The sequence below is a fragment of the Anolis carolinensis genome, chromosome 6, assembly GCF_035594765.1.
Source record: "Anolis carolinensis isolate JA03-04 chromosome 6, rAnoCar3.1.pri, whole genome shotgun sequence".
NCBI lineage: Eukaryota > Metazoa > Chordata > Lepidosauria > Squamata > Dactyloidae > Anolis > Anolis carolinensis.
In genome coordinates this window covers 9,828,706-9,852,646 of record NC_085846.1, presented here as the reverse complement: position 1 = coordinate 9,852,646, position 23,941 = coordinate 9,828,706, and the positions used below count along the sequence as shown (strand labels likewise).

The 23,941-nt window shown below is 42.9% G+C and overlaps 1 protein-coding gene across 3 annotated transcripts in view; it reads right to left on the bottom strand.

The window, feature by feature from the left end:
• arhgef15 (Rho guanine nucleotide exchange factor 15) overlaps positions 1-21,740 on the bottom strand; it is a 50,636-nt gene extending 28,896 nt beyond the window's left edge. The window contains exons 1-2 of one of the 3 annotated variants that reach the window (XM_008120384.3): positions 21,572-21,739; positions 11,877-12,199 (exon numbers count right to left, since the gene is read on the bottom strand). The gene's annotated coding sequence lies outside the window, so the exon portion shown is untranslated. Of the gene's footprint in view, positions 1-11,876; positions 12,641-21,571 lie in introns of those variants that run through there. The other 2 variants (XM_008120386.3, XM_016997314.2) reach the window with 2 other exon arrangements.
• Between the last annotated feature and the right edge of the window lie 2,201 nt (positions 21,741-23,941).

The window sequence follows — 23,941 nt, the reverse complement described above, 5'->3', positions numbered from 1 at the left end:
CGCGAGTAAAATCCACAGGGACGCAAGGTCCCTGAGGAATCCTTCTGAGACAATACAGCCCCCAACGCGTAGCTAGAAGCGTCCGCTTCTACCACGAACGGTCTGTCAACATCAGGATGGGTTAGTATGTTGTCCGATTGAAAACTAGACTTTAGTTGTAGAAACGCCTCGTGAGCTTCCCGCCCCCACACAAATGGCTGTTTCTTGCGCAGAAGCTGCGTCAAAGGTACCGTGAGCTTTGCAAAATTCGGAATAAACTCCCGGTAGTAATTAGCGAAACCCAAGAACCTTTGTACATCCTTCTTAGTCTTCAGCTCCTGCCATGAGTTGACGGCGTCAACCTTATGTGGGTCCATTTTAAGTTCCCTACCTGACACTACATGACCTAGGAACTCCACTTCAGGCACATGAAAGACGCACTTGGAAGCCTTGGCGAAAAGCCCATTAGCCCGCAGTCGGTGCAGAACCTGCTTGACATGTTGACGATGTTCTTTCTCGTCCTTAGAAAAAATCAAGATATCATCCAAATAAATCACTAAAAATTGGTCAATTAGGTCCCTGAACACATCGTTCATGAACCTCTGGAATACCGCAGGAGCATTACAAAGCCCAAAAGGCATGACTCGGAACTCGTGGCATCCGAAACACGTGTTAAATGCCGTCTTCCATTCATCCCCTTCCCGTATACGGATTAAGTTATAGGCCCCCCGCAGGTCAAGCTTGGTAAAGACCTTAGCCCCTTGCACCCTTGATAACAGTTCCGAGATTAAAGGGAGCGGGTACCTATCCCGAATGGTGTATTTGTTTAGGATCCGATAGTCACAGACCAGCCTAAGTTCCCCAGTCTTTTTGGCTACAAAGAATACTGGTGCCGCAGTTGGAGAACTAGATGGGCGAATAAACCCCTTGGCTAAATTTTCATCTAGAAACTCCCGCAAAGCTTGCCTTTCCGGTACAGTCAAGGCATACAGCCTCCCTGCTGGCAGTTTCGCACCTTCTGCCAACTTGATGGCGCAATCATATGGCCTGTGCGGTGGTAATTTGTCCGCTTCTCTTTTACAAAATACATCAGAGAACTCCCCATACTCAGCAGGCACTCCCTCCATATCAGAATGAGTAACATTTAGAGTGCAACAGTCCTGCCTCTTTAAGATCACTTTACGTGTTGCCCAATCTACTTGTGGGTTTACTACAGCTAGCCAATCCATCCCCAGGATCACATCATATCTAGGCAAGCTCGTAATATCCCACACAAACGTTCCCGTTACTCCCTGCACCTCCCACGTTACTGCTGAGGTTTCATGGTTAACCACCCCAGTCTCCAGCAGTCTCCCATCTGCTCCTTCCACCCACACGTCGCATGCCTTGCGCACTCTAGGAATGCCATGCTTCTTAGCAAACTCAATATCTACATAGGAGACCGTAGCCCCTGAGTCCAGCAGTGCCAAAGTAGAAACAAGTTCCCTTCCCCCAACAGATAATGTAATGGGTACGAAAACATGCTTCCTCCCCTCAGTTGACTGCTTGAGGAGCCCTAGTGCGTTGGACTCACGTCGCACTAGGGCTGGCCTTTTCCCGAAAGCTGGGAAGGTTTCACATTACAATTTTTGGCAAAATGCCCAGCCTTCCCACAGTACAAACACAAGCCCAGCTGCCTCCTACGGCTCTTTTCCTCTGTAGACAGCTTTTTAAAGACCCCAAGCTCCATGGGCTCTTCCCCCATCACCACAGGTGCCCTGGTTACATGCATGGGTGGCGCACACATTACTTTTGAGTGTTTACGAGCCTCGAACCTTGCGTCTAAACGCAGCACCTTAGCTACTAAGGCGTCCCAGCTTTCAGCCGGCTCCAAGCGTGCTAATTCATCCTGGAGCATATCACTTAACCCGGCAGTAAATAAAAGCATGAATGCATTTTCCCCCCAATCCAGCTGGTGGCGATACAGGTTAAACTTATTTAAGTAATCCAAAACAGTCCCCTTTCCCTGTTTCAACCGATACAGAGCCCACCCAGCGTTCTCCGTGCGGAGAGGATCCCCAAAAGTATCAGTTAACAACTTTTTGAAATTATTCAAATTGTCCTTGACTGGGTCATTTCCCAAAATTAAATTAGTGGCCCATTGTCCTGCGGGACCGGTCAACAAACTCAAAATAAAGGCCACCTTGCTAGTGTCTGTAGGAAAAGCATGAGCACTGAGCTGAGAAAAATAAAGCTCCACTTGTGCCAAAAAGGTTGGCAACTTGCACCTGGTTCCGTCAAAGCGTTCAGGAGTCAAAACATGTCCTTTCACAGCCTGAGCTGTTTGGCTAACGGTAAAAGCCGTTTGCAATTGGTCTACTTTGGCCCTTAACTCATCCATCGTCTTCCTGACGGGTTTATTGCTGCAATAAACTTTTTATGGGCGTTGGGCAATCTGTCAAGGACAGAACGCCACAAGATTCAAAGTAACAGAGTTTATTAGATTACAGAACTCAAAAATGCCCGTAAAACACAAGGGCCAGGCAGTTTTTGCCTTTAGGAGCAAAAAGGGGCAAAAGTAAATGTTCAAAAGATAAACCGGATTAAACCGGAGTTTAATCCGGGTAAAAACAAACTGCTTGCTTCAGCCTGGGTATAAACGAAACGAAAGCCAAGGAACAAAAGATACAAAGAATGCAACTAATTGGCAGCAGATTCCTCTCTGCTGCCAACACTGTGCTTAGAGTAACTTGCGTCGCTCCCCCACACACACAGCAGACAGGATCTCCAACACGAGTAAATCAGCCAAGGATTGTAGCAGTTGAGTAGACCAGTTCCGTTCCGTAGATCAAAGCCAGAAGCAGACGTTTGTAGTTTTTCCAAGTCCAAGAAGGGGGGAAGACAAGCCGTGGTCAGTTCAGTCCGAGTTCTCAAAGCAGGAGATGGCGTCCGTCAAGAAGACGACGGAGGGTCAAGCTAATAAGAGTAAGCACAGGTTTGCACAAACAAATGCCCACACAATCCCTCCCGCCGTCTGACCCTGGATTCCAATCAACTTACGTCACAGCACAGGAAAGCACACAAGTCTTCAGGGAAGCGTCCCACACACACACGGATCCCAAGCGTTTGCCCAGATTACCTTGCCCAACGCAATTTGCAATTGCTCCCAAGCCCCATTTTATGCCAGTTACAAATCTTCATCACTGTCAGCTGTCCTCCTTAACCCGGGCGTTTCCTCATCACTTTCCTCGTCAGAGCTGGAACACCTCTGACTACGCCCAACAGCATCTCCAGCTGTGGATCCCGTCCCATCCCTCCAGCTAAACCATGGGTCTAATCCTGAAGGTCCCCATTCATCTTCTGTCCCATCATGGCCAGTGGCACCCACTTCCTCCCTTACCCGAGTCCAATCCATCTCATCCTCCTCTGAGCTAACCAGCCCCTCCTCCATTCTCTCCGTAAACCCTTCGAAAGACTCCTCGTCAGATGGTGCTGCAAATATGTCTCGCAGTCTTTTTCTCTCTCGCTCCTCGAGAGTATCTGACTCTCGAGGAGTCTTACGCCCACGTCTGTCAGTAACAGAGCCATGAGGCTCAATCATAACACTCATCTTGGGCATCAAGGTGGAAATCTGAATCCAAGTGGCAAATATAGTTAGGAGAATCGCTGCTGACGTGCCCTCCCTAAAGCAGTGTTGAACTACAGATGATAGTAAATGATCACCCAGGATTCAAGGGTGGTCTCCCATCTAAGTATAAACCACAGCTGACTCTGCTTAGCCTCTTAGATTTAGATCTGGTGTTTTTCAGGTATTTAGTCTTCATGAATATCTGGTGCCATTGGAATAGCTCTCCCCCCTTGATTGCCCTGTATTGTATTTATTTACGAGACCTAAGGGTAGCCATTAATTGATTCATTAATAGACTACATATAAGCAATGTAAAACCAGTTTTAACCAGTTAAATATAAATAGACTAAAGGTATATGAAACCTCTTGACAAGTGGTAACAAGACAGCTTTAAACACCAATTAAAAAGCCTTTAAACAATTTCCATTGTCCCCATTTGGAGAAAAGGCCTGAATAATACCCTTGTCTGTTCTTGGAGGCTAAAGCAAGATCAGGCCTGCTTAATATTTGGATATAGTGCTGCCAAGGAAAATCGGGTGCTGTTGGCTGTATTTGAGAGACAGGAATTGGCAAAACCACATCTGAGTGTTCGTTGCCTACAAAAACCCTAATAAATGCATGGGCTTGTCAAAAGTCAACAAGCAACTTGAAGGCACCCATATAATGGGACACAGATCTAGGTCAGGCATATAGAAGAAAATATACTTTTCCAAGCATCAATGTACCAAGATTCAACTATATTCTGTCCTGATAACTGGGTTTATTGCGTAATTTTAATTGCATTGCAAGCTGCCTTGAGTTATACACGCCCATCTCCTGCTTTTCCTCACTGCTGCACTTCACATAATAAAAGGATATTATGAAAGATCCAATAAGTAGGTAATTAGAAGCACAAAAGGCAGCACGCTTCTTACTCTTAGGCTGTAAAGGAGCATCTACTTTCACTGCCATGGCTCCATGCTATGGATCCTAGGAGTTGTAGGTTGCGGAGACACTGTCTCTCTTTTGCAGCGAAGGACTTTACACATAGCTCCCAGGATTTCATCACATTAAGCCACAGCCATAAAGAGTTGTATCAAACTGAATTAATTCTACAGTGTAGATGCACCATAGGAAAGCATGGGATACACAAAACAGTTTGCAAAACTACCTAAGACATAAGCAGTGCCGGACGAATTGTGCAGAAAATGCTAAGGCTCCAGATGTCACACACTTTTGCCAAGAACAAGCTGCTAGTCCTTTGTGGTCGTGGAAATTAAAGAGCAGGCACACACTGGGCAGCTTGCCCTTGTAAAGCCAGCTGTGGACAAGATGCTAAAGGGATATTGAGAAGCTGGAAGGGCTCCAAAGGAGGGTGACCAAAATGGTAAAGGATCTAGAAACCAGGAATCCCTGTAAGGAATGGGCTGGCGATCTGGGTATGTTTAGCCTGGAGATGAGAAAGTTGAGAGGGAACAAAATGGCATGTTTAATTTCCAAAATGGCATGTTTAATTTCCTTCAGGAAACAACTGAAGACTTGGATGTTTCGGCAGGCCTTTGGAGATACAGTCATTAATTAATCAGCCCCAAAGGGTTTTTAATAATCTATCCTGTATTTATTACGATTTTACCATTTATGTATTTTAAATGCAATTTTTATCCTGTATTTTTGTTTTAATTGATATATTGTATTACTGTTTTATCTTTTTATAGTATGATTTGTATTATGATGCCTATATTTAGTCCTATGTTGTTTGGGCCTCTGCCCCATGTAAGCCGCCCTGAGTCCCCGCGGGGAGATGGTGGCGGGGTATAAATAAAGTTTTATCATTATTATTATTATTATTATTATTATTATTATTATTATCATCATCATTATTTTATTATGGCATAGCAAACAAGATAGATATGCTGGATTTCATATTTATTATCATTATTATTATTATTATTTTGTGTCAGAAGCGACTTGAGAACATAATGCAAGTAGCTTCTGGTGTGAGAGAATTGGCCGTCTACAGAGTTGTTGCCCACAGGATGCCCAAATGTGTTACCATCCTGTTGGAAGACTCGTCTCATGTCAGTGCAAGCTAGAGATGACAGATGGGAGCTCATCCCAGTCTTGCAGATTTGAACCGGCAACCTTCAAGTCGGCAACCCAACCTTCAGGTCAGCAGTCCAGCTGGCACAAGGATTTAACCCACTCTCCCACTGCAGCTCCTCTAGATATATTTAAATAAAAGGATATCCCATCAAGGAGGAAGCCAGATTGTTTTCTGCTGCTCCAAGACATGGAGCAATGGATTCAAATTACAGGGAAAGAAATTCCACTTAAACCTTAGAAACATTTCCTGATGGTAAGCACTGTGGTTATGTTGCCTCAGAGGGTGGTAGAGTTTCTTTCTTTGGGAGGTTTTGAAACAGAGGTTCAATGACCATCAGCCAGGAGCATTTCAATTGTGCATTCCTGCTTGGCACAATGGGGTTGGATTGGATGATCTTTGGGGTCCCTTCCAACTCTACGTTTCTGTGATTCTATAACCTCGGAGGGTGGTGGAGTCTTCTTCTTTGTTTAAGGCTCAACGGCCATCTGTCAGGAGTGCTTTGATTGTGCTTTCCTGCTTGGCACAATGGGGTCGGATTGGATGATCTTTGGGGTCCCTTCCAACTCTATGTTTCTGTGATTCTATAACCTCTGCGGGTGGTAGAGTCTCCTTCTTAAACAGAGGCTCAACGGCCATCTGTCAGGAGTGCTTTGATTGTGCATTCCTGCTTGGCACAATGGGGTTGGATTGGATGATCTTCGGGGTCCCTTCCAACTATGTGTCTATGATTCTATAACCCCAGTCATGCCATCAGTAGGATACAACGAGGGAAGTAAAAGCTGAGAGATACAGCCATACCTTAACTAATTTTGATGGATTTAGTGGTGAAACTGGTTTCTCAAACCGTGGGGAAAATCCTGCAGCGAGGACCAGCTTCTTCCAAGCTATAGTCTCTGCACGAATCCTACCATCAAGGAAATGCGTCTTTCCGGAGGCAGGAAATGGGAAAGTTTAACTGAGGATCCTTTCCGTACAGAGGAGAGGAAATGTTCCAAAAGCAACAGGAAGGGAAGTGGCAAGGATTATTGTTTCCCCAATTATTAGGCATGGGAAAAATTGGGCTTCTCCAGGTGTTTTGGACTTCAACTCCCACAATCCCTAACAGCCTCAGGCCCTTTCCTTTCCCCCCTCGGCCGCTTAAGCGGCCGAGGGGGAAAAGGAAGGGGCCTGAGGCTGTTAGGGATTGTGGGAGTTGAAGTCCAAAACACCTGGAGAGCCCAATTTTTCCCATGCCTGAACTACCCTCTGCCAGCAATGCAGTCATATGTAGAACAATGTCAGGATGCTTTAGAGCTACTGTCATAATTTTATATACATCTAAGCTTTTGCAAAGCCATTTAAACCTGTCTTTCTTGCATTTCAACTCCTTCAAACGTGGTTTCTTAATTTATTTCCTGCTGTATATGGACATATCTGCCTGGCAACTGAAACAGCATTCTTAGCATCTGATGTCAAAAAAACATGCCACCAAAGCCTTGTTTAAGGTGTTCTAGTTCTTAATCTTGGTTTTGCCCAATACGCAGGTTACTACAGTAGAGTCTCGCTTATCCAACGTTCTGGATTATCCGACACATAATCCAGAGTTATTTCTCTAGGCAGCAAGGACTGGACTTTTTACAGATGTAACTTCCGACACTGTTGTTACTGTAACTTCATTTTATGCAATTCTATCTTTATTTGTAGTCAGTTTCTTAGAAGCCAATGTTTTTGTAGTCAATGCTTTTAATACATTGCAATGTTTTGGTGCTAAATTTGTAAGTACAGTAATTACTACATAATGTTATCATGCATTGAACTGCTTTTTCTGCCGATGTTTTGGTGCTTAATTTGTAAAATCATAACGTAATTTGACATTTAATAGGCTTTTCCTTAATCCCTCCTTATTATCCAACATTTTCGCTTATCCGGCCCGTTTATGTTGGATAAGTGAGACTCCACTGTATTTGTGTTCTGAATTATGATTATCACAAAGCTATAATACGGTTCAGTGTTGGGTTTCATCCAACAAATTCAAGGAGAATTTTTTAAAGACCACTCTTAGAGTGCATCTACATTGTCAAATTAATGCAGTTTAACACCACTTTCACTGCAAATCTGATAGCACCGAATAACATAAAAGACTCATTCACTCGTAATGTGCCATAAACTATCCTCTGCCAGCAATGAAGTCATATGTAGCACAAATAGATTTGTCTCTCTGTAAAAGAATAAATGGCCCCTATATGACATTAGAAATTGTCAAAATCCTGCTCTATCAGAGAAACTCACTAGATGACCATGGGCAAGTCACACTCTCTCAGCCTCAATGCAAGACAATGATAAACAACGCTCTTCTGAACAACGCTTACCAAGAAAATCATGGTGATAGCTTCGCCTTAGCATCAACATGGGGCGCATGCTGGTTAGTAGCCAACTGCAATAAATCACTTTGACCAAGAGGTCATGAGTTCGAGGCCAGCCCATGTCGGAGTGAGAACCCAACCATTAAAAAATAAAATAAAATAATAGCCCTGCTCGTTGTTGACCTAAGCAACCCGAAAGATAGTTGCATCTATCAAGTAGGAAATTTAGGTACCACTATGTGGGGAGGCTAATTTAACTGATTTACGACACCATAAAAATCATCCAGCAGCGTTTGGAATGAGGAAGTCGGCATCACAGTGGATGATGAAGCAGCTGCTCCCCCTGTGGCCGGAATCGAGCAGACCCTCAGGAAGCTGGAGAAGGTTAAATTGCCTCTGTGTCTGTCTCTGTCTCTATGTTCATATGGCATTGAATGTTTGCCTTGTATGTGTATATTGTGATCTTCCCTGAGTCCCCTTCGGGGTGAGAAGGACGGAATGTAAATACTGTAAATAGATAATAAATAATAAATAGCATCCGCTACACTACTTTCGATAACATAGCTCAGCCAAAATATTACTTGGCCAGAGCAATTAAGAAGAGAATCCCTGAGGATCTGCAGAGTGCATTCTTCCTTCCAGAATGTCAGCTATCAAGATCAGTTACTTTTGTGCAAATACAAGGAGTAGCCTAATTGGTAGTGGCTCCTGTCTTCTGATAGAAGTCTCAGTCCTTCTGTTTCAGGATTTCAATAAAAATAAAACACCTTCCTAGTTGATTTTATGTGTCTTCAAGACATCTCTGACATATAGCGACCTTAAAGTGAACCCATCATGTGGTTTTCCAGGGCTGAGAGAGTGTGACTCACCCAATGTCAGCCAGTATTGAAATAATGATTAAGTTTTTATAAGTGAGTAAATTAATTTATTAAAAGGAATTGACACATAAGTGATCCTAAAAATACATAAGTAACAGGCAGCATTCTGGTGAGCAAATCAACACAGATATACAAACCCCACTTGCCTAGTTTCCAGCAAACCTCACAACCTCTGAGTAGGCCTGCCATAGATGTGGGTGAAACGTCATGAGAGAATGCTTCTGGAACATGGCCATACAGCCTGGAAAACTCACAGCAACCCAGTGACTCCAGTCATGAAAGTCTTTGACAACACATTTACAGTAGAGTCTCACTTATCCAACATAAACGGGCTGGCAGAATGTTGGATAAGTGAATATGTTGGATAATAAGGAGGGATTAAGGAAAAGCCTATTAAACATCAAATTAAATTATATTTTACAAATTAAGCACCCAAACATGATGTTATACAACAAATTTGACAGAAAAAGTAGTTCAATATGCAGTAATGCTATGTAGTAATTACTGTATTTACAAATTTAGCACCAAAATATCACAATGTTTTGAAAACACTGACTACAAAAATGCGTTGGATAATCCAGAACATTGGATAAGCAAATGTAGGGTAAGTGAGACTCTACTGTATTTGGTTACTTGCAAATATCATGAAAGCCAAATATTACTTTTTAAAATGCATAATTAACTACTTTTGGTTGCCTTCTGCAACTGTAATGATAAATAAGTTTTAAGTAACTTTCCATATTTTGCCTCTTTTGGCTATATTTTCCAGATGACACTTTCCCTTTAAAATTTATACTCCTGTGCCTAAAAAGTGACTTTTCCCCCTTCTCTCTTCAGTTCCTGCTGTATCGTCTTAAAACCACTTCTACTTTCTTGAAGAGGAAGGAAAAATTCAATTCATCAAGTCTTGTCCCGTGAGAAATCCGCTCAGAAAAATGGAAGAATTTGTTCCCAGTCTATGTGTGTGGCAATCCCCCAAATGTTGTTGAGTTTGCAAGGAACAATCATAGGTGGTTTGCTAGTTCCTTCTTCTGAAATCTAGCATACAGGACCTGACCTTTGTTGATGGTCTCCCATTCAGGTACTAACCAGACCTGACACTGCTTAGTTTCCAAGACCAGACAGAAACTGGTACTTTGAAGGTATTTAGGCCAAGTCTAGAGAAAACACTCAAGAGGAATCCAACATGGTGTAATGGGTTGAAAACTGGGCTACAGTTCAGGAGATCAGGATTTGAATCCCTATTTGGCCATGGAAACCCACTGGGTAACTTTCGGCAAGTCACACTCTCTCAGCCTCAGAGGAAGATAACAACAAAATCCTTCATAACAAATTTTGCCCCACAAGATGTCATTATAGGCTGTACATGACATCACTATAAATCAGAAATTACAGTACTTGTAGGCACACAACAATGACAACAAAGCAACAAGAAGGGATGGTACCCACCAAGAGCGAAACAGGTACAGTAGAGTCTCACTTATCCAATGTTCTGGATTATCCAACACATTTTTGTAGTCAATGATTTCAAAACATCGTGATATTTTGGTGCTAAATTCATAAATACAGTAATTACTACATAGCATTGCTGTGCATTGAACTACTTTTTCTGTCAAATTTGTTGTATCACATGATGTTTTGGTGCTTAAACTGTAAAATCATAACCTAATTTGATGTTTAATAGGCTTTTTCTTAATCCCTCATTATCCAACATATTCACTTATCCAACATTCTGCCGGCCCGTTTATGTTGGATAAGTGAGACTCTATTGGATTCTAGGAATTAAGGCATGCTGGTATAACTTAACTAGGCGTGCTTTTGAGCATGCGCAGATTGGCCACATGCCTTTCCCTCAGCAAAAACAAAAACAAACCAGTGACTGGTTTATTGTACTGGGTAAAATCAAGACAATAAAGATGACATTATATTTCCATTGAAGGAAAAGTTGGCCATTCTGCACATGCTCAGAAACACTCTTGGTTGCAACATCCCATCCAGTTTGTTCTCCTTCCTGGAACTATTCCCATTCTCCTCGAGGCTGGCATTGAAGTCTCTGCACACTCATTCTGTTCTTTTTCCAATTTGGAAAAAAAAAGAAAGAAATCCAACAGCTTGGATGAATCATTCGAAACTGGGAACCACATAAAGCGGGAAACAGCAAAGCCACAATAAGCATTGAACTCCAGGAGAAAAAGAAAACTTGTGGGTCTCATCCAGGACATATTTTATGCCCGCAGACTTAGTGACTATTTCTTGGTGAAGCCAGAATCGGAGAAGGTCGTGTGGTCCTTTTTATGTGGGACAAAATGTAAGCCTTTCACCTTTTCCCTAGAAGGTGGGTATTTCTGATACGCCCACTCAATCCTAAAACTGAGAAATAAGCTGCCTTGGTAAAGGGACGAAGTTTAAGAAAATACACAAAATTATTTCCTTAACAAGGAAATCCATTTCCCCTTCTCCCTCCTTCAATATTACTGAAATGTAAGATTATTCGGAGATGGGGGAAAGAACAAAGGATGCTAAGACAGGCGACATGTGATTTCGCTTTGTGGTTCAGATCTTAACAAAAAGAAGGAAAGAAAGAGTCTTACATCTCAATACTTTCAAAGCCTCAATTTCCCCAGAGTAGCAAGGATACCATTTCTAGAGCTCTTGAAAATTGTCTTGATGATCTATCCCTAAAGAAGCCTTGAATCAGATATATTCTCCCAAAGAGAGATTTTCTGATTTACTGAAAAGAAATCCAGCTTGATCCATATCAGAAAATGCAAATTTCTTTAAACAGATCTTGGGGTAGGAGATCAAATCAGATTACCTGATGTCTCTTTGATAACCCTTAAATCGTGGGTCCAAATTCCTACTTGGTTCCTCCTGTGATCTTAAATATTAACCTCCCTGTATCCTCAAAGAAGCTACCCATTGTTTAAAAAGACCCTTTTGTTATGCTCACCCTTCCCTTAACTCCGATGACAAGAAAGATCCATTACCTTTCAATTCCAGACTCTCCTCTGGAGCATTTTCCTAAGTCGACCTTCTGCGCGAAAATACTCTCTTCCATGGAGCAGAGACTTCTTTGCATCCTCGGCTCCGAAATCCAGATGAGCAGATAAAAGCAAGACAGTTGTCAAGAAATGGGGGAGAAAGGCTTCTCTTTGCTTCCTTTCCTTCCTGGAGGATGAGGCGAAGGGGTGGCTTCGGCAAGCTGCCGCAACGGAGGTGCCCCCAGCCAGCTCTCCCTGTGGTCCTCCTTTCGGAGCTGCTGCCGGCAATGGATCAAACCCCTCCTTGTTTCAAAGGGATGGAGAGTTGGCTGCAGGAAAAGGAGAAGGTGGGTGGTGTTGGTGGAAGGAGAGCTTTCCTCTCCTTGGCTTGGTCGTTGAGTACGGCACAAAAGCAGGAAGGGATGGGCAGAGAGATGCCTTTGCAGGCAGAAAGGCAAAGGAGGGCAAAGGAAAAGGGGCTGCTTTTACATTCATTTGAAAGGAAGGGAGTGGCAGCCAGGAAGGCAGGAGCTGTACACATGTACATAGAGTTTAGGCAGGAGTTAGCTGCAACCTGAAAACCCAGACGAGGCCACCAACAAGCTGGCCAAAGGCAAACCAAATGATGATTCCTTGGACTGAAGATCTGACTAGACATGCAAATTCCATCCCGGAGTATATTTACATCAAGTTAAGACTTGTTTTCTTCCACTGTCAAAATGTTGCCTTTAAAAAGGAATCCATTGCTACAGTACAACAAACTTCCTAACAAACACAGTCAACCAGGAAAAATACCAAAACTAATTTCAAACATGCCGAATGTTCTTGCTTTTTTTTCATTTAAATAATAATAATAATAATAATAATAATAATAATAATAATAATAATAATAATAATTTCCAATGAATCATTTGGGCCACGTAGTCGGCACACTGGGTGCCGTGCCAAAAGATCTCAGCTGGCATTTGGAAACAATAGACATTGACAAAATTACGATCTGCCAACTGCAAAAGGCCACCCTGCTGAGATCTGCACGCATCATCCGAAAATACATCACACAGTCCTAGACACTTGGGAAGTGTTCAACTTGTCATTTTGTGATATGAAATCCAGCATATCTATCTTGTTTGCTGTGTCATAATAAAATAATAATAATAATAATAATAATAATAATAATAATAATAATAATAATAAAAATGAAAAAATTACGATCTGCCAACTGCAAAAGGCCACCCTACTGGAATCTGCGCACGTCATCTGAAAATATATCACACAGTCCAAGACACTTGGGAAGTGTTTGACTTGTATTTTGTGATATGAAATCCAGCATATCTATCTTGTTTGCTGTGTCATACAATAATAATAATAATAGTAATAATAATAATTTGAGAATAATCTTTTTTGGATGAGATCTCCCAAGCTAACTCATTAACTTGTTTTCTGCTGCCCTGCAGACTAGGATGCGGAACAATGGCTTTAAATTACAGGAAAGGAGATTCTACCTGTACATGAGGAAGAACTTCGTCACTGTGAGAGCTGTTCAGCAGTGGAACTCTCTGCCATGGAGTGTGGTGGAGGCTCCTTATTTGGAGACTTTTAAGCAGAGGCTGATGGCCATCTGTTGGGGGAGCTTTGAATGCGATTTCCTGCTTCTTGGCAGGGGGTTGGACTGGATGGCCCATGAGGTCTCTTCCAACTCTATGATTCTATGATTCTATCTCAACCCCAGGTATCATGGGATGCAGCTACACTGAAGAATTAATGCACTTTGATTGCACTAACTGCCTTGGTTCAATGCTATGGAATCCTGGGAGATGTAGTTTTACAAGGTTTTCAGCCTTCTCTGCCACAGTTGCTGCCCTTCCAGACTACAGCTCCCAAGATTCCATGGTATTGGGCCATGACAGTTAAAGTGGTGCCAAAATCAACAGTGTAAATGCACCCATTGAGTAGGCAGCTTCATTATATGGCAATGTAGATCCAGCCTAAGTTGATATATAAACAAGACATCCTAAGGTTCATTGGGAGTCATTCCTGGTAATCTATTCACACCCAGTTGATGTTTTTTTTAGCCACATACTTACATCTCTATGAAAGGACTGAGAAAGTGCTTCCATGCAAGCTCAAGGGGTGCAACCATTTCTAAAGCTCTTTTGAGAAGGGATTGGGCAATTCGTTCACTTCTCATACTTTCATAAGATATCTTAAGAAACCATGGCGCGGTCTAACCTAAGATCACCCACCCAGATTCATGTCTGAGCAGGAATGCGCGTCTGGATCTCCTTCCGTCCAAAACAAATATCCTACCTGTTGCATGAAATGGAAGAGAGGAAAGGGTGGAAGCAGTTGGCATACCACTGGGTGAATTTAAGCACACTTGCCAATGTGTTTCACAGCAGTATCAAGTCAAGCTATAAGTAAGAGAGGCCACTTTCAAAAACATTCCCTGAGTACAAAATCCCTTAAAAGTAAACAAACAGCATTAGGATAATGACTAGGATCCACCTCCACTGTAGATTAGACCATCACTATAAATGTAATGGCTCAGTGCTATAGAACCATGGAAGGTGTAGTTTGGTGAGGCATCCTGAAAAAGATAAAGACCTTATAAAATGATAACTCCCATGATTCCATTAATATAGCCCATCGCATTTAAAGTGGCATCAATACCACAGTTCAAATCCAACCTCAGACCAGCTGATGACTTGCAGTCTTTCTACAGTCAAGGAGCTTGTTTGTTGTAATGCTGAAGGTACTATTATTCCAGCATCATTCATCAATACAAGAGGACAGGTCCCTGCAAAAAAGCTTGCAAGGGAAAGGATCAGAGATTCCAAAATCCACCAGCTATTGTGGCCATGTGGATGGGGGATTCTGGGCGCTATAGTTCAACAAAGTAAAAATCCAAACTCTAAACTCCTGCCAAACTTCTAATCTTGGTCCCAATTTGTACAAAAACAAAATATCACACACACACACACACGCAAAAAAGAGGATGAGTTTTACAAAGTCTTTAGCAGGTTGCTGTGAGTTTTCCAGACTATATGGCCATGTTCAGAAGCATTCTCTCCTGACGTTTCATCCACATCTATGGCAGGCATCCTCAGAGGTTGTGAGGTCGGTTGGAAACTAGGCAAGTGAGGTTTATATATCTGTGGAAGGTCCAGGGTGGGAGAAAGAACTTTTGCCTGTTAGAGGCAAGTGTGAATTTTGCAATTAATCACCTTGGTTAGCATTGAAGAGTCTTGCAGTTTCAAATCCTGGCTGATTCCTGCCTGGGAGAATACTTTGTTGGGAGGAAGCTGCAAGGCTTTTCAATGCTAATCAAGGCGATTAATTGCAACATTAATCGCAAGCTTCCACTGATACCTCACTTGCTTAGTTTCCAACACACCTCACAACCTCTGAGGATGTCTGCCATAGATGTGGGCAAAATGTCAGGAGAGAATGCTTCTGGAACATGGCCATACAGCCCAGAAAACTCACAGCAACCAAGTGATTCTGGCCATGAAAGCCTCCAACAACACAAAGTATTTAGTATTCTCTACCACAATGTTGGTGCTTTGCCAAACTATAGGTCCCAGGATTCCAATGTAGTGGGCCACTGCAGTTAAAATGGTGTCAAACAGCATTCATTCTACAGTGTAGAAGCTCTCTTAGGCTATAATAAGTTCTAGGGGTTAGCACAATTAAACACATCTAGCTTTACTCATGAGTAGATCAGTATCTAATTCTTGTACTCAGAACATACCATCTAGATCAGAGTTTCTCAAACTGTGCTCCTCCAGATGTTTTGGACTTCAACTCCCACAATTCTTAACAGCTGATATGCTAGAAGGGATTTCTGGGAGCTAAAGTCCAAAACACCTGGATGAGCACAGTTTGAGAAACACTGATCTAAAGAATGGTATTAAGCTTAAGGAAATGAGATGGCAGAAGGAACATCAACCATTCAAAATAGGAACATAACATAATATGTACATTGGTCTCCAGAGTTCGCATTTCAACTCTTTAAGCCATTGCGCCAGATTTGATCTCTTCTGATAAATCTGCACTGGATTGCATTCTTAGCCTCCCACCCTTGCCTTGTACTTTTATGTGTGTCTGGAGAATATCAAACATAAATTTGTCTCTTATCTCTAAGCTGACATAACTGCAATAAATGTGGGATGTACGGTCAAAGGTTTTGGATGATGGACAAAGGTCATCATAACGATCCGTCATAACTGTTTTTCACAACCAACCTGGATGATCACGTGCATTCAGTGAATACATCCAGGAAAACTGGATTTAAATAACTGTAAATCCATGTACTGTAAACAACAGTCCTGTCGGATCAGACCAAAGATCAGTTCTGATTTTGCATTCTGTTTTTTACGATATCCAACCACATTCCAAAGCAAAGCTCATAATAAACAGAGCAAAAGTCAGTACAGTTGGACAAATGCATACACTCATAAAACATATAGATGAATGCCACCTGTTTCCAAGGCACATGTGTCCTGCCTGCACTTGCTCAGCTGTTTTTCTGCTTTTGCTTCCCCGAAATAAAACACATAGCTAGACTAACAACTTCCAAATCAGCAAATGCGCCATTGCCCATGACTAGTTACAAATATTTCCTGGTTTCAATACCTGTTCGGGACCAGAGTTGCAGCAAGCGGCCTTTTCTCCTGCGCAAAGCTGCGTGTTTCTGCTTTTCTGTCCTGGAGAAAGTGACTCATGTCTTGCCTCCAGGTTTCCTGCCATTTCATCTGATCTCTTAACCCTCAAATCTGAACTCTCACCCTCAAACAGTTAAAATGAGTCGCTTTCCTTTCCTAACGCCAAAGGTTGGAAATGTTATGTTTTGGGGACTTTCAGGGTGTGCACATACCTGTAGGCAAAATAGGACTACCTTCACCAAGTGCATCTATACTTGGTTTTCCCCTGACATTAAGCATAGTTGTGTCCGACTCTGGGAGTTGGTGCTCATCTCCATTTCTAAGCCAAAGAGCCGGCGTTGTCCATAGACACATCCAAGGTCATGTGGCCGGTATGACTGCATGGAGCGCTGTTACCTTCCTGCAGAAACGGTACCTATTGATCTACTCACATTTGCATGTTTTTGAACTGCTAGGTTGGCAGAAGCTGGGGCTAACAGAGGAAGCTCACTCTGTTCCTTGGATTCGAATCATTGACCTTTCAGTCAGCAAGTTCAGCGGCTCAGCGGTTTAACCCACTGCACCACCGGGGGCTCCAGAATCCCCTATGGATACCAAAATCCATGAATGCTGAACTCCCAATATATAAAATGGTATAGTGACATGATGTAACCTATATCAAATGGCAAAATCAAGATTTGCTTTTGGGTTTATTTTTTTATCATGGATGATATAATAATATATACAGAATGCATTGGGCACATACTATACATGATATGCTGGATGCTGTAGCTTTGGAAAAGGAATTTGTCTGACACTCTGTCCCAAACGCAGAACTGACCACTCTTGCTTTGGGTAAATATGGGAATTTTACATACTTCCAGATGATGTTGGACTGCAAACCCTAGCATCCCCTAACTAGCATAGACTACAGGAATGCTGGGAATCACAGTCCAGGAACATCCGGGTTCCTGGACTGATTCTCAGAACCCAATTTCAGGGTTTTTAGTAACGTCACAATAGAAACTTGCCCCCAAGGCACATGTGTTTTATGACCAGGCACAGCAAGTTGCAACTGCAGGGCAAAGTCATCTAGATTTTATCAGGCATCCAGCTGACCAGAAAAGGGACTTGGCAAGTGACGCAGCAGCCACTCGGAACGAGCATTATTGAAGTGGCAAGTGGCCAATCTGAACAGGAAGGTGATAGGAAGACTTGTTCACCATGGAATCACCAATGTACTGAAAATCATACTGTTCAAGGTTATATTTCACTTCCACACCAGCCTTCTTGGGATGCATCTATTCTACACAGTAGAGTTAATGCAATTTGACCCCCTTCTGTTGCCATGGCTCAATGTGATGAAATCATGGGAGTTGTAGTTTTACAAGGCCTTTAGCCTCCTCTGCCCATGGGTACGGGTGCCTCGCCAAACTACAACTATTATAATTCCATAGCCTTTGAGCCATGGCAGTTAAAGTGGTATCAAACTGCATTAATTCTACAGTGTAGATCAGGTATGGGCAAACTTTGGCCCTCCAGGTGTTTTGGACTACAACTCCCACAATTCCTAACAGCCGGTAGGCTGTTAGGAATTGTGGGAGTTGTAGTCCAAAACACCTGGAGGGCTGAAGTTTGCCATACCTGGTGTAGATGCATCCTTAGCAGATTATGAGAGCTGATTGCAAGCATTTCAAACAAGGAAGACTCAGGTTGTGGTAATCAGTAAGGGGAAGTATGGAGAGCAAAACATAGCAAGTCAACAAGAACAGTATCAAAACCGAACCAGCAAAACAGAGGAAAAGTTGGCAGCCTATTCGTGGAATTTCAATGTTTGGAGATGTGAAAAATCAGCCTCTTAACAAACATAGTCTATATTAGAGGTGACAAACTAATCACTTTCAAGTGGGGATAAAGGGACTTGCAAGTCACTAGTGGTTCAGAATTGGGGAAAGGTTAAAGGGCATTTTAAAGTCAGACACTATATCCAGAAGGTAAAGGTAAAGGTTTTCCCTGACGTTAAGTCCAGTCATGTCTGACTCTGGGGGTTGGTGCTCATCTCCATTTCTAAGCCGAAGAGCCGGCATTGTCTGTAGACACCTCCAAGGTCATGTGGCCGGCATGACTGCATGGAATGCCGTTACCTTCCTGCCGGAGCGGTACCTATTGATCTACTCACATTTGCATGTTTTCGAACTGCTAGGTTGGCAGAAGCTGGAGCAACAGCAGACTCTCACTCTGCTCCCGGGATTTGAACCTGGGACCTTTCGGTCTGCAAGTTCAGCAGCTTAGTGCTTTACCACACTTCGCCAGAAGAATTGTGCCTAAATTCAAACTCCATCATCCTTGCTTAACAAAACAAACTGCAGTTTTCCAGATGTTACTACAGCACAGTTCCCATCAGCTCTGATCATGATGTCTAATGACGAGAAATACAGGAATTGTAGTCCAAGATCTGGAGGGTCACATAAAATGACATCACGGGCTGGATCCGGCCCCTGGGTCTTGGGTTTGACACACGTGGTCTACACAGCCAAACCTTCCTACACAAAGCCGCTCAATAAGAATTTGACTTGTTCAGTAGCCACAAAACAGTGACATCAGGTTGAAAGCTTTAAAATGTTTTTAGCCTTCTCTAGCAAAGAGTGGTGGTGCCTCGCTAAACTACATCTCCCTGGTTCCCACAGCATTAAACCATGGCAGTTAAAGTGGTGTCAAACTGCCTTAAAACAGAGTACTTATGCGGTTTAACATTTTGAAAACGTACACTTATGTCTAAACTAGCAAAACCACTTCTTGGTATCTATATATCTACTGTATATTTATAGATAAATACTATGTTGTATGAACATATCCGTCCCTCTGCATGGCCCTTGCAAAGTCCAGGGGACAGGCATTAATCTCTAGCCCTACTTTAGTGCAAACTCGCCCAGACTCACTAAGGCCACCTGGAGACTTTGCACATGCTCAGTGGCACTATCTCCCCCTCCAATGTCAATCCATAGCTGTGCTGGAAGGGAGAGATCCTTGTGAGGTGGGTAATCAGAGTGAGAGGATTCTCCCTTAGGAAATAACTCAAATACATTCAAACACGTCAACATATAAACACACAGAAATGTCAGGTTTATGGTAGATTCGCCCAAGCCATCTCTCTTGCACTGCAAGGTATCAAGGGTCAAAGATTAGCAGCTAGTCCAGGCTCAGTAGTTTCCCACCAGCACAGACCCACCTAGCCTCACTAGGGCCACTCTGCACATGCTCAACGGCCCTCTTCCCACTCCATATCAACCGATTGTGCTGCTGTGAAACAAGAGATCTTTGGGTGGTGGGCAGTCAGGGCAAGGAGACATGTATGTGTGTATCAAACAGGTCAAACAAGCATATACATACAGACAAAAGTTTCAAATAGAGCCACCCAGTACCATGGAAATGAAGGAGCATTTCTATCCCTTTGCATAGCCCTTTAAACCCCTAGCTTTGACTCAGTAGTCCACAAGGCACTTTACACATGTTCAACAGCACTCTCACTATCCAACTCCTGTCAATCCATTGACCAAACACAAACAAGTCAGAGTTATAGTAAACCCATCCAGTCTTCTAGCTGGCATTGCAGGGTCCCAGAAGTCTAATGTGAGCCTCTAGCCCTGGCTCAGTAATCCAACACAGACACAGTGCCATTGAACGTGTGCAGAGTGCAGACTGGGCCAAGCCCAAAGTAATCTGCACATACTCAAGGGCACTTTCCACATCCAACACCAATAGATCTGTACAAAATGAAAGATCTTTCAGGGAAGAAGCAGACAGGCTTTGAATCTGCAAGGCCATTCAACGCTAATCAAGCTGCCCATTTGCAACATTCACACTTGCCTCCAACACAACAAACAAGAGTTCTTTCTCCCATCTGGACTTTCCACAGATGTATAAACCTCACTTGCCTAGTTTCCAACAGCCCTCACAATCTCTGAAGATGCCTGACATAGATGTGGGCGAAACATCAGGAGAGAACATGGCCATACAGCCCGGAAAAATCACAGCAACCCACAGAAAGATCTTTGGCTGAAGATCAGGGCAAGAAGACATGTGTGCCTTCTTGGGACCTCATCACACTAGAGCTTGGACCCACTTTCAATCCACTTTAGGGAGGGGGTTTTAAACAGCTCAGCAAGACAAGTCCTGGGCCTCACCAAACTACATATTCCAGAATTCTGAAGGAGACAAAAACGGGATTTAAAGTGTATCCATCCTCTAGTGCGATGAGGCAGTAGAAGAAGACATGCATTTGCTCCCTTAGCAGAAAGTCACATAAATCAAACACACACAAACATCTCTATAGATAAGGGTAAAGGTTTCCCCTGACGTTAAGTCCAGTCATGTCTGATTCTGGGGTTTGGTGCCCATCTCCATTTCTAAAACGAAGAGCCGGCGTTGTCCGTAGACACCTCCAAGGTCATGTGGCTGGCATGACTGCATGGAGCGCCATAACCTTCCCGTTGGAGCGGTACCTATTGATCTACTCACATTGGCATGTTTTCGAACTGCTAGGTTGGCAGAAGCTGGAGCTAACAGCAGGCGCTCACTCCGCTCCCTAGTCTGCAAGTTCAGCAGCTCAGTGCTTTAACACACTTCACCACCGGAGCTCCATATCTATAGATAGATATAGATAGATAGATAGATAGATAGATAGATAGATAGATAGATAGATATACACACACACACACACAAAAGCCAAGTTTCTAGTAGAGCCACCCAGTCGTGTGGCGACAGAGGACCATTCCTACCCCTCTTTGTGACTCTTTTGCCCCTAACCCTGCCTGAATAGTTCTCCTCTGGAGGAGACTCACCCAGCCTCCCAAGGCGCTCTGCACATGCTCAATGGCACTCTCTCCCCATCCAATATCAACCCACCTCGGCGTCGGAAAGCGAGAGATCTTCGGGTGGTGGTGGTCAATCAGGGCGAGAAGGCACGAATCCCTTTGGGTGTGTGCTTTCTCAAATCAAACAGACCCGACAAAGAGACACAAACACAAAAAACCTTGGTCGTCCCCTTCCCGAACTCACCTCCAGCCTGGGCTCTCTTCTCCCTCCTTCCTTCCTTCTTTCCTTCCTTCCTTGCCTTGCTTCTTCGGGGCTGGGCTGGAGCTCTTTGTCCGGCGAAAGGCGCACGCCGCCACCCGCCTGCGGGGCTCCAAGGTCCGCCTCTTCCCCGCTTGGACGGATGGGAGGCGGAGAGGAGGAGCTGGGGAAGCCGGCCTCGTTTGCCTCTCTAACGGGGAGGCGTTCTCCCATCCCGTTCCTCCTGCGTTCCTCCTGCGTTCCTCTCCCATTCACTGGCTTCTTCCTCCACTGGAGTCCTTTCCTCCCCGACTTATTCCAATTTGGCCAGGAGGATGAACTCCTTTGTCTTGTCGAAGGCTTTCATGGTCAGAATCACTGGGTTGCTGTGAGTTTTCCGGGCTGTATGGCCATGCTCCAGAAGCATTATCTTCTGACGTTTCACCCACATCTCTGGCAGGCATGCTCAGAGGTTGTGAGGTCTATTGGAAACTAGGCAAGTTGGCTTTATATCCCTGTGGAAGGCCCATGGTGGAAGAAAGAACTCTTCTCTGCAAGCAAGTGTGAATGTTTCAATTAATCACCTTGATTAGTATTGAAAAGCCTTGCAGATTCAAAGCCTGGCTGCTTCCTCCCTGGGGGAATCCTTTGTTGGGAGGTGTTAGCTGGCCCTGATTGTTTCTTGTCTAGAATCCTCTCTTTTCTGAGTATTGCTCTTTATTTACTGTCCTGATTTTACATTTTTTTTAATAATGGTATCCAGATTTTGTTCATTTTCATGGTTTCTGCCTTTCTGTTGAAATTGTCCGCATGCTTGTGGATTTCTATGGCTTCTCAGTGTCCTCTGACATGGTGGTTGTTAGAGTGGTCCAACATTTCTGTGTTTTCAAATAATATTCTGTGTCCAGGTGTATTTATTTATTTATTTGCTACATTTATATCCCGCTCTTCTCAGCCCGAAGGGGACTCAGAGCGGCTTACAAATCAAATGTACATACAATATATTATCAGCACAATATAAGCATTAAATTACTATAATATACTATTTCATTATATGGTAATATTATTAGTAATATTACATTTAATATATATGATTTATATTATTATATTATATTATTAATATAATATTATCAATATTATAAGCATATACAATATATTATATATTTATACATTATTGTACATTTCTTGATTTGTGTTCCGGCAGTGCTGTGTTTGGTGGTCTCTATGTAGACTTGTCCACAGCTGCACTCATATAATTCAATTTAAAGCAGAAAACCTGGGATCAGATCCTGGGATATAGGGCCTGTCTGGAAGGGCCCTGAATCCACACTGCCGTATAATCCAGTTCAATGTGGATTTTATACATCTGCATGGAAGGGCCCTGTGTAACAAAAATTGAAACATTTTCTGTTCCTTATTTGAAAGTAGAGTAGTTGCTATTTCCTGTCTAATTGTGTGGTACTTACTTTAAAAAGAGTTGTTCTACGCCAGAAACTTTGTCTTTGCTGCTGCCACAAACAAGATTGAATTGGTTGAGACTCGATGAGATACTCATTGAAAAACGATAGCAAAATGTGCTGCAGTTTAATAAACTTTTCCCATGTTTTGATGCTAAAACCAATTAGGAAATGGCATTTATAACCCAGGAACTAACATCGTGTTACATAAGTGTTAAATGGCAGTGTAATCACATAATTAAACACACAATCCAGTTCAAGTACAGTAGAGTCTCACTTATCCAACATAAACGGGCCGGCAGAACGTTGGATAAGCGAATATGTTGGATAATAAGGAGAGATTAAGGAAAAGCCTATTAAACATCAAATTAGGTTATGATTTTACAAATTAAGCACCCAAACATCATGTTATACAACAAATCTGGCAGAAAAAGTCGTTCAATACGCAGTAATGCTATGTAGTAATTACTGTATTTACAAATTTTGCACCAAAATATCATGATATATTGAAAACATTGACTACAAAAATGCGTTGGATAATCCAGAACGTTGGATAAGCGAGTGTTGCATAAGTGAGACTCTACTGTAACATCAATTCACATAAGTAAACACAGAATTCAGTTCAAAGCCTGGGATCAGATACTGGTTTATATGGCAGTGTTGATCCGGCCTGGGAAGGAAAGAGGAAGTTGTTATCTTCCAAGGCCCTTTTCTGCCCAAGAGAAGCGGTGCCTCGGCAAACTACAACTCCCAGGATTCCATAGCACTGAGCCATGGGGGTTTAAACAGGATCAAATTGCATTAACTCTACAATGTAGATGCATTCCCACCTGCTATTAAAAAGTCCTGAAGTGTAGAATGAATGCAGCTTGAACCCACTTTCAATGCCATGGCTCAATGCTGTGGAATCCTGGGAGTT